The following is an 11,503-nucleotide window of genomic DNA, read 5'->3' on the forward strand; positions in this document are numbered from 1 at the left end:
ATTTTATACAGGCCAGCAGTATGTGACCTCTATTACATACTATGCTAAAAGCTGGGCATATAAAATTTAGTGAGACTCTAAGGAGCTTACTGTCTAGTGGGGGAGGAATAAATCAATAAATACAATGATGTGTAATAAGTGTTATGAAAATCAATGTTCATTTTGATCGTCCTTCAACACTGAAAATTTCTATGTCATCAAAGAAAGATAAAATGATATTTAGCATGATTTTCTTAGATAGCAAAGTATTATACTAATATATTTTGTAAAGATTAAAAAAAACAGAAATGTAAACAAAAAGAAAGCATTTAAAGTACCAGCAGAAAATCAGAACATATTCCTTGGCAATTTTGACTAATTAATTTACTCTTTAAGATGCTATTAATAAAATTTGCTGGTGATTTGTCAGGAAAAGAATTGGTTAAGATGTTTTTTGGTTCATGGATGTAGGGTTCCAGTCTTTGAGTGCTTAATGAATCATAAATGAGCTAAGATGAAAAGTATGATACTTTTTACCATAATGTATAAAATGTCAGATGTTTTGCCTTTGAATAAAACCAAAGTACCAGGGTGCAAAATATAATCCTTGAAAAGTTTCATGTAAGTCACACTGATTCTAATTTCTGAGGTTCCCTAGAGACATCTTTATCTTATTTAAGTTGGGACAGGAAAAGTGGAAGGAAGGACTGTTTGATGTAAAATGGGTCAGACAGTCAGTTTTCAACTTCTCTGAATTAAAAAACTAAAATTAATTTCCACCTTCCTTGAGCTATTTCGCACCCCTCTACACACACACATAGACACACACACACACACACACACGCAATAAGATAATTCATGGTGCTAGAAATTCCTTGAATAATTTGACTATACTTGTGTTTCTCTTTACTTAAAAGTACACACATACACACATTATTATTAAATTAATTTTTTGGAAAACACTCAAATCTTCATTGTAATCACTAATTTGTGAAAATATTTCAATAATTTGACTAAAGATTTATTAATAAGCAATTATGTGCATGTTTATATGTATACTTGTGATGAGTACATTGGTATAAGATTTCTAGATTATTTGATTTGTAACATCCGTATCAGCAAAGCAATGCTACAATATTTAAATAGCAAGTAGACTTATAATTGAAATAAATACTATAATAATATTCATGATTATAGAATTGTAATTCATTTATTCCATCAATACTTTTCAATAACCAATTATAGCTCAGGCCCTCTGAGAGTAGGCGAAGTGTTTCAAAATTATTTTGCTTGATTGGTTCATACCATTCTGAACGGTGTAATATCACTTCCTGTATCATACAACCTGGAGGTATTTGGGGGGCCATTTATACTTGTAGATACACGAAGGTGGGTAGGAAGGGAGGTGCTTCTAGAGAGAAAGCTCCAGAAAGGAGTTTTAGGCATCCTAAACTTTTTAAAGACAATTGTCTTCCCAGGAGTTCATGATACTACCTTGGTATATCAGGGGACCTTTAAAAGTTGTATTAGACTGCTGAGGGCCTCTCATACCTCCTTACTAAAGTTTGAGTATTGTGGGTAATGGGTATAAAATGGTATAGTCGTGTAGCTGGGTTTAGGGATGGATGGATAAATGGGAGAAAGAATGAAGATAGAGGCTTCAAATTATACTTGTACTAAATGCCCGAAACATAGATTCAGATTTTAATATGCATAAAATTAGGACCTTCTTGGTAAATTAAAGTTAGAAATAACCTGTTGAAAAGATGGGTCACAAAAACTGAGGGTTGCTAGTTGGGAGGGGGTGGGGATGAAGGAGAAGGGGAAGGGACGAGGCAATACAAATTGGTAACTACCATATGGCCTCAGTGATAGTAAACACAACCTGGGGAATATAATCAATAATGTTGTAAATATTTCTTAGGGGGCCAAATGGACTCATGTCTTGTTAGGGAGACCACTTCATAGACGGTGTAGAGGCCTGACCACCACACTGATGGTCCAAAGCTGATGTTGAATAATATTGTATGTCAACTATAATTATATATACATATAGTCACAGGATGTGGAGTAGAGTGTGGGAATGGAGTCAATGGAATTGTCATAGATAAGTATGATATCGGGGGTGGGAGGACAGTGGATGGAGGGAGGGGAGTTGTTACTTTGTGAGGGGTGAAAAGGCTAACTATTGCATTGTTCTGTACACCTGAAACTAATAATAATAATGCAATTTTTAAAAAGTGATTAAAAAAAAAAGACTATGTAGGGTGTCAGATGTGTACTGGACTTATTGGGGGGGATAATTTCATAGATTATATAAATGCCTAACCACTGCACTGAATACTTGAAACTAACAGAAAATAATATTGAATGTCAACTATAAATATATAATATATATATATATATATATATATATATATATATATATATACACACACACTGTATTTCCCCATGTATAAGATGCAGCTTTTTAAAAAAAATTTGGGGTCTAAAAACTGGGTGCATCTTATACAGTGGTTATATGAGAGCAAAAACAAGCGCAAAAAAAGCAGGAAATGCAAGTAAAAAAAATCTACAACCACTGTATAAGATGTGTTTTTAGACCCCAAATTTTTCGAAAAAGCGTGCGTCTTATACATGGGGAAATTTGGTAATATATATATAGACACAGGATGTCAAGTCCAGCATAGGGAATAGAGTCAATGGTAGTAATAGCTATGTATGATGTCATAGGGGTAGTAGACTTGGTGGGATTATCACTTTATGAGGGGTGTAAATGTCTAATCATTATGTTGTTTTGTATACCTGAAATTAATAAAATAAAACTAAATTTAAAAAAAAAGATGGGTCACAAAATTGAGATAAAACTTGAATGAACCCACCAAACCTAACATAATGGAGAGGGGAACAGTACCCCAAATGAAAAATTGGATAATTTCCAAAAGAAAGGTGACTAGAAGGTAAAAACTATATATATGTGGCCTATTTAAAAATAAAATTTATGAGAACCTGTCATAATCATAATTTATTTTATAATCTCACCAAAGTTGGGGAATTATTCCATCATTTTCATTGTTTTTATGAATAAAAATGAATCTTCAGGGAAAAAAGAATAAGAGCTAGGTGAGAGAACATTTGTAAAGTAATAGTCAGCGAACAAATAATATAGTTAAAATTCCTGAATGCCATGCATATTAAACATGTTACATAAATCTTTATGTCCTAATTAGTTTTGTACATTTGCTTATAAAGTTTTGTGTATTTTTTTTTTAATTTTCCATGCGTATTTGCCCTTTGTTTCCCTGGATGATTTATTTCTCTGGGGAGAGAACGGGTTTTCACTTTCCAGTAGCACCTAGAGCACTGAATTGAGGAAAGCAGGTTTTCTATGAATGCTGAATCGTTGCCTTTATTATCCTCACATTTTGAAAAACTATTTCAGCCCTCCAATCTCAGTAAAAATGCAAAATTAAAAATGACTTTAGAAAAGAATGTTCATGTTCCTTTGACATGAAATGCCCCTGTTATGCCAAATGTAGCAAAGCTGGCCCTCCAACAGGGGTCCTATGCCATCAGGAGGTGATCAAAGAACACATCAGCAGCAACACCAAATCACACTGGTTGTATCAAGGACAATGTATTCTGAATTCTAGTTTGTATTTCTTCTTTGATATTGTGCCAGAACACAAATATATAGACACAGGTATATACATATACATGTGCATATATTGAGATTTTACAGAATTTAAATAATTCATTCAAATAAATTATTTAAGTGATTTAAAAATTCCTTTGTCAAACAGATTAATGGAACCTTGTTATTCAAAAGATAAATCATTTTATATGAAGTGGCAAAAACTTCAAGGGCTAATAAAGGTTTTATGAGAGATAAACTTTTAATGAATTAATATTTTTGCATGTACTTATTTTCTGTGTACATACACACACGATAATATTCATATAAACATTTCTGACTGATTTTTTAAGGAAACAGTATTGTTTAAAATATTTTTATAGATATGAATTTTAGGAGCTGATAGGTTATAATTCCCCAAGCAAGGGAGGTTTAAATAACAGTGCTGTAAACATTATTTGTGTAACGAGATAAAATACTTTTTTCTGTTTGTAATTTATATTAATCAAGTAATAATTAGTCCTGAACAATTTTATATATGCCGTTTTCTAGGGTTCAAACTGTACTTAGCATGCAAGTCTTTTGGTTGCATAGGTCTTAATAAGAAAGATGCTTTGCTCTAGAAAATTATGGTGAATTGGTATTTTTATAACAAGACCTTAAGACCCTGGGAAAAAATTTAAAGATTTTTATTGAGCTCAGTACACATTCTTCAGCTAAATTTTGGCATAGTTTCAATTTGAGACTCCAGTGAAATTCAATTGGTTTATTTTATAATTAAAAACAAGGAAATCATAGTAACAAAAATATATAATGTATAGCACTCGTGTTTATAATAGAAATATCCATAAAGAAAGAAACATGTTCTAACTTTTCTCATTACTCCAAAGGGAATTGCATCTTTAATCACACAAAGCACAACTGCTTTCTAATTTTGTTTAAAGTGTTTCAATACTTACAAAAACCAGATCAGGCTATTGTAAATCTAGAGCAAATTAGAATCATTGGCCTCTGCTCAGCTCTATGTAAGGGTTCTATGTAAATCATAAATTTAATGGCATACTAAGACATACATCTGTTTCAGTTTTGTAGAAGTTAATAATCTAACTACAGAGTATTTAAACACTTCTTTCATTAACTGGAAAATTGAGGTAAAGATAGACTTCCCTCAGTAATAAGGTGTAATATTTTATCTCCAAATTTTGATAAGCTATAAATTTACCTAAATCATTAAAGATAGCTTTCTAAGTATTCAACATAGTGTATATTTTTGACATTACACAATTTCCCCCTGTATAGAAATATTCAATATAAATGAACAGGCTAGTATCATCATCTCAAATCTATACCTATATAAAATGTTTTGATTTATGTATATCATATTTAAAATCATTTTGCAATAGGGCACTGGAGAGAAAGTAAATATTGAGTAATTATATAAAACGTCAAAATTCATTTTTTAAGATATTTTTCGGGTTCCTTATTTGATTACTCATAAGTTTATTTTTAAATGTTAAATGATAGTCTTCTGGGGATCCAAATTATTTAAAAATAGTTTATATTCTTGGAGTTCTTAAAACTTTACATTTTATAGCTAGCATTCTTACTTAACTTTTCTCTAATTTTATTTTAACAAACTATAAATATTTCTCATGTTATTTCCATGACCTCTTTCTTTGAGACATGCCACTTCATATATAGCAGTAACCCAGTATTATAATAATGAATAACTGTGTTTCAATTATCATTAGATAATAAACAGGAAATTAGTTTTTCTTGCAGTATATTCTACATTGTCTGAACAATGAAATATATGTGGTTTGAATTTGGGTCATTAATTCAGGTAGTAAGGACATAGTACTAATTAAATTGGTGTCATAAATTACATTCCCATAATGAAGGGGTGCACTCTTTTAATGCACTAATAATCCTCTGTAGTTATATTGTAGATGTGTGATTTTGGTAACCAGGAGAGTTGGATATGAGTGTGGGTGGTTCAGTGAAACAGATCCCCATCACTGAAACAAAATCATTCAGAGATATATTATAGAGGTGATGGTTCAGCAACTTCTTTTTTATGTAGAATAGCTAGAGAGGCTATTTATGTGTTTTTATTTTTTAACCTAAAGCAATTTGTTTCATTGGGTATTGCTCAACAACACCTTATCATTACCTAATTCTTTCAGTAGTTCTTTGAGATACAAATGACATTTTGGTATGATTCTAAAATTGGATGCTAATTTAAAAGAAAACAGATTCTTTTCTAAAGTACTTTTACTTATCACAAAAACCTATCATTATTACATCATTGTTTGGTCTAGGACCTCAGTGACTGATTTCCTAGTGACCTTAAGCATGCTTTGGAAAGAGTTACAGTAACTTGAAAACTAAATTATAAAGATTTAAATTATTCTTGAAAATAGATATGGTAACATTCTACTATCAAGAATCTATGATAGGTTTAGAAGAAAAATTTTTGCAAATTGCTGTTCTAGTTAGTTTTCACATGCTCAGACACATTTATTTTTACTGAAATATACACAACAAATAAAGGCCTTTTAAAATAAAGCATATATGTGGGGTTAAAAATAACTACCATATTAATTATGGAACAAAATAATGAAAAATGTTAGTAATGACTAATACACACAATCAGAAAAATGAACCAAAATCAAGGTGAAACATCTCGTTACACAATTTTAGACTATAACATATTTTCAGAAGTGAAACAAAATTTTTGTGTTTAAAAAATACTAAGATCATATACTACAATTATTTTATGCTGTACAATTAAGAAAATGTATGTAACATGAAAATATTAGAAGTGTTATATAATTGTATTTTTGACTTTCTAAAATGCAGAGGATATTAGTGAGTTTGTTTCTTGACTCTAAAAAGCCTTTTGCAAGATTTGCTGTACTATGGCACAAATAGTCATATTCTCAGAGGCACTAAATATTCAATTTGGACTTCTGTGAAATTGCTATTTGGTTATCTGTGAGGGTTTACGTTCAAAAGGATGGAATTGCCTCTACTGTTAACCATTGCCTTGCCTTTGTACTCACCCAAGCTATGCATGATGCTTTACGAAGAATTGCCCATTCAAATGTTTTATATTTAAAACAGAGTCATAATCTTAGGTTACTCTTAGTTTAACTTCAACAATTGAAAAAAAATTAAAGAAATTTCATCTCTATTGTTGACAGAGGTTTGCATATATTAAAAGAGGATACGGAGACCTATTTTTTTATTTTTTTATTTTTATTGGGTAACTGTTTTTTCCAGGACCCATCAGCTCTAAGTCAAGTACTTGTCTTTCAATCTAGTAGGTGGTGGTGGTGGGGGGGGGCAGCCCACCATCCCTGCAGGAATCGAACTGGCAGCCTTGTTGTCAAGAGCACTCGCTCTAACCAACTGAGCCATCCCGCGCCCAGGAGACCTATTTTTAAACCACATACTTTAATTATAAAAAACACTTATTTATGAGTATTTATGATGAGCAAAATAATTATTATAAGAAGTTATAGATAGCATTTGCATAACATGAGTGTTCTTATAGTTACACTCATGGTTTGACAGAAACATTGATAGATCTATAAGACCCAATTATAGAAGAGCCTCAAGGTGGAGAGATTAACCAGAGTTATGGGAACAATCTATGGGAAAGAAAGACAAACTTTCAGTTGTGTAAGACTCAGTGGAGCAATGATTATGAAGGATTTTTAAAAATTGGTTTATGTTTTAGTGTTGTAATGATAATGGTATAAAATTTTTATAATCATTTATATACATATGTAAACACTCTAAGTGCACAGAAAGAGCTATGCTACCAGTTGTATTGGTGGGTAGTTTTAAAAAGTATTAATTATAAAATGACAGGTACTTAAGAATATATAAGTGATTATATATTTCTAGGCAATGTACTATTAGGCATAGTACATCATAATCATTTTTATACTACACTTTAAACTGTCATTATTTTTGGAGATGGCATCTCTACATTTTAGACAGAGTTTGGCCTTCGTGGACAAAGATTTAGTCAGCCTGGAGAAAGCCAGGAGAATAGTTAAAAACTTATTGGCTCTGCCAAATGCTTTCATATGTTTCTGCTCTCATGGAAAATTAGTTTTGATTTCTTTTCAGCCTACATGCATGGCAAAACTAAAATGAAAAACAAAGCTAGCAACTTTCAACCAGTTCTAGTTAAGTTTGGTATTCACACATTGCTTTGATCTTGTCTAGAGCTTTACAATATTTATTTTCTAGAGTAGGGAGAACTAGCTTCAGCCCTAAGCATCATTGAACAGTCACGATGAAGAAGAGGGAAGTGATTAAGTTTAGGATAAACTCTAACTAATTTTATTTCTATTTCTGTATTAGAAACTAGACCAGTTTCACATTTTTTGTTGTTTGCTTTAGTTTAGAATTCTCACAGAGCTCTCATCACAGGCAAAAATATGCTCCCCATAATGAATACAGCCTACCCTCATCTAAAGCTGTGTAGTTCAAACTTCACTCAGTTTTTGGCCCACTATCAAATCCGCAATCTTCTCCCCAGTTCACCCCACCCCAATGTAGCCCCTTTTAGAATAGGCTTATCCAAGTTTGCCAGAGTGAGGCAGTGAAGAAGTTACTCACTGTGTTATACTGGCTTATACTAATCACAATATTTTGCAACTGTGCCCATTTTCGTACTTGTTTCTTTAATTTGGTACCCAAACTATTATTACTCAAACACGTATTTTGACAAGTACTTCATCACTTCCCTCTAAACAAAGATGCTTGGATGGTATATAGTTTTAAAAATTAGCATAATTTCTGTATCAGAAATATGCGAACCTATTGGATAAAATAATCTTTAGTTTCTTAAAGTTGCTTAAATTAAAAACATGAGTTTCTACAGTTGGAAAAAACATGTATGGTTAAAATGTTTGAAGCCCATCAATCTCTCTAACCACATAAGCTAATGAGTTCCTTCTGTTTTCTTTGAATGAAATCACCATGAGTGGTTGGATGTTGATTTAACATAAAACAAATGGAAATGGGTGTTTCCTTTGTCCTTTGTAGAATTTATTTTTAAAAACAATTAGCAAGTATTATGACTAAGTCAATGATTTTGCCATTACTTAAATAATAATATAGATTGAGTAGTTAACTTTATTGGATTGCAGGGAATGCATAACATACTCCAACTCCCCTTAACTTGCTAACATCTGCAGACATTATTAAGCTTTGCATTTTATTTTTTTCTACCGTAACACCTGTATTGTTATAAATTATGTTTTGAATTGTCATGAAGTGTCAGGCAAATTATGTTTTCTGGATGTGTGTTCCTTTGTAATGGCAGGTCTGTGGCTAACAGCTTAATCTTGAATATATCAATGCAATTAAAAGCTCGGTTTCAATTTGTGGATACAAAGAAGGTTGAAGTATTATTATGTGAAAGTACAAGGAAAGAATTAAAAATTCTTTAATATTTAAAACATTATCCTAGAAGGAATACATTTAGATGTGATTTTAAAAACACAGCAAGCTTATTATATTCTTAGAAAAAAAGGTGTCGAATCCTTTGAACTCTGTAACATACACATCCTATTGAATTAAAATGAACTTGTATGAGGCATTTTCCACTCCTTATAGTGTTAACCCATTTGTGACAACTTCTTCCCTCTCCTGTGCATCCTCCTCTTTTGATGTAGTCTCTTTAGGAACATAGTGGAGAGTGACTCACTCATGTCCAGAGCATCAAAGAATGTCAGACCTATGAAATGTAGACAGGGGGTTCTTCCACAGATTCTTGCTAAGAGAGTTAAGTAAATAAGTAAATAAGCCAACATATGGCCAGCTTCATTCAGGCAAAATTTCTATTGATTACTTACTAAGCTCACTAAATAAAAACTTCAGACCAAGTTTTGCTTCCCCAAAGAAAATAGGATTAGACTGATCTATGCACTCATTGGGGCTTCTTGTGAATCATGCCCAGATGAGTGAAAAACGTTCAAAGATAAACAAAAGAAAGGGCTAAAATCTTACGGTAAATGCACATTATTATTATTAGTTTGACATATTTTGGTTTATAATCTTGAATAAAATAAGGAGACCATGATATAAATCCCTCTGAGGTCTGAGAGTTCTATACTTCTGCCCTCCTTTCAATTACTTTAAGGTAGCCTGATTTAAGTTTCCTAGGTAGATCTGTTGTATGTATACATTTTGACAGATGTAAAAACTTAGGTACATAATAAGGTTTCACACCAGCTCTGCCCAAATGTGTTTTTTTCCAGGCTAGTTTTATAGCCTGCATTGATAGTATTTCAATTATGTTATTTAAGAAATTCCAAATGAAAATGTTTATGTAGTTTATAGCACAAATGCTAAGTGGTTCCTCTTATCTTTTTGGAATAGTAAGAATAGTAAGACATCAATACATTAAGTACACAGAAATTTGATTATCAAGGATTCTTGTTTTAATTTGAGAATGATAATGAATCAGCTAGAAGAGCATGTTTCAGTTATTTGCATTTATGTACTTTTAAGATTTTTCACAAGTTAAGAACAAACTTGACCAGTAGCTGGATTTACTTTACTACTACAAGTTATCTGGCTTTGTGACAGAATACTGATAGGTATTCAGTCTTCATGTTTTTTGAACAATCTGCTGTTGCCACTTTAATAACACTGTTGTTTAAAATCATGTCTGAAGTATGATGACTGCAACATACCCGCAGCAACAAGAAGTATGTATTGTTTCTGAAAGCAAAGAAGCTCAAGTTTCGTCCCATTTTCTCGAGGTTTCCAATCTTGGAGAATCAGTTTTTCTTGAAAACCACTGCAAACAAGCTTCTGGAACTGATGGCTGCATTAGTATAATCGGTGATTTAGAAACATCTGAAAACTTAGGTCAAGTCACTTTCAGCTCGGAAATTTTGTAATTAAAATAAAAATGCAGGTTTGATTTTCCTCGTATGCAGAGGACATTTAACAGGCTTTTAAACATTTATCAAGCATGATTTGCCCCGTCGTGGTTTGTTCTCCTCACCTTGGGTGCCTCCTTGGCGCTGCCTGGCTGTTTGCTGACACTACCAACAGAGAGGTGCAAGGAAATGTAGTCAGAGGACAAGAGCAAAAGCAGTTTCAGTGTAAGGAAATGAGGGAAACAGACCTAACAGCACGATGAATGCACTGGCGACCAAAGAGCCTTGTAGTTTCCTTCCCTTCCTTTGCTTATCCTGGTGGGTTTAATCAAAAACAAACAAAACTCTCCTGTGAAATATAGTCAATAAAGTCAAAGTTTGGCTAGCTCTCTGTAACTACAAAGAAAAAGTCATCGCAATTTTAAAAAATGTAACTTTCATTAACGAGCGCGCCGGAAATCTCAGGTATCAAAGACACATTAACCCTGGAGCGTCCCCCGCGCGCCGCAGCCGGACGGAGGCAGCCGCGGCGAACAGACGTTCTTTTTCCTCTTAGCAGTCACACAAAAGGAGGGCTGCGGAAACTAAAAGTTTCGGGGCCTCCGGCTCACTGCGTGGAGAAAAGAGAAAACCTGGAGACGGGGTGGGTGAAAGACGCACCCTGGGCGCCTCTTCCAAGCGCAGGCAAGGGGAAAGCTCCAGGGCCTGGAGGGAAAAGGGGAGGGGGCCCAGAGCCGCTGGCCGGCCCCCTGCGCCCCGCCTCCGAGGCCGGAGCGCTCGGCTCCACCGCGCTCTCCCAAATACCCTTCACCCGGTTCCAGAAATAAAATAAATGTTTTTAAAGTGCGTGTGTGTGGACAGGATGGAGCGCGCGCGCCAGCGGAGCGCGCGGAGGAGCCAGCGCGCAGTGAGTGGAGTTTGGGGGGGCGGGTGATGGCTGTAGGGGTTGAATGGGTGTGTGGATGGGGTAGGGGGG

General features: G+C 33.7%; 1 protein-coding gene across 33 annotated transcripts in view; it reads left to right on the plus strand.

Moving 5' to 3' along the window:
- ADGRL2 (adhesion G protein-coupled receptor L2) overlaps positions 1–11,503 on the plus strand; it is a 396,395-nt gene that overhangs the window by 177,537 nt on the left and 207,355 nt on the right. For 2 of the 33 annotated variants that reach the window (XM_019647729.1, XM_019647745.1), the window contains exon 1: positions 11,051–11,170. The exons of 28 other annotated variants lie outside the window; for them this stretch is intronic. The gene's annotated coding sequence lies outside the window, so the exon portion shown is untranslated. Of the gene's footprint in view, positions 1–11,047; positions 11,171–11,197; positions 11,435–11,503 lie in introns of those variants that run through there. 3 more of the 33 variants (XM_019647713.1, XM_019647725.1, XM_019647712.1) reach the window with 3 other exon arrangements.

Source organism: Hipposideros armiger, unplaced genomic scaffold (assembly GCF_001890085.2).
Source record: "Hipposideros armiger isolate ML-2016 unplaced genomic scaffold, ASM189008v1 scaffold_115, whole genome shotgun sequence".
In the NCBI taxonomy this organism is placed as follows: domain Eukaryota; kingdom Metazoa; phylum Chordata; class Mammalia; order Chiroptera; family Hipposideridae; genus Hipposideros; species Hipposideros armiger.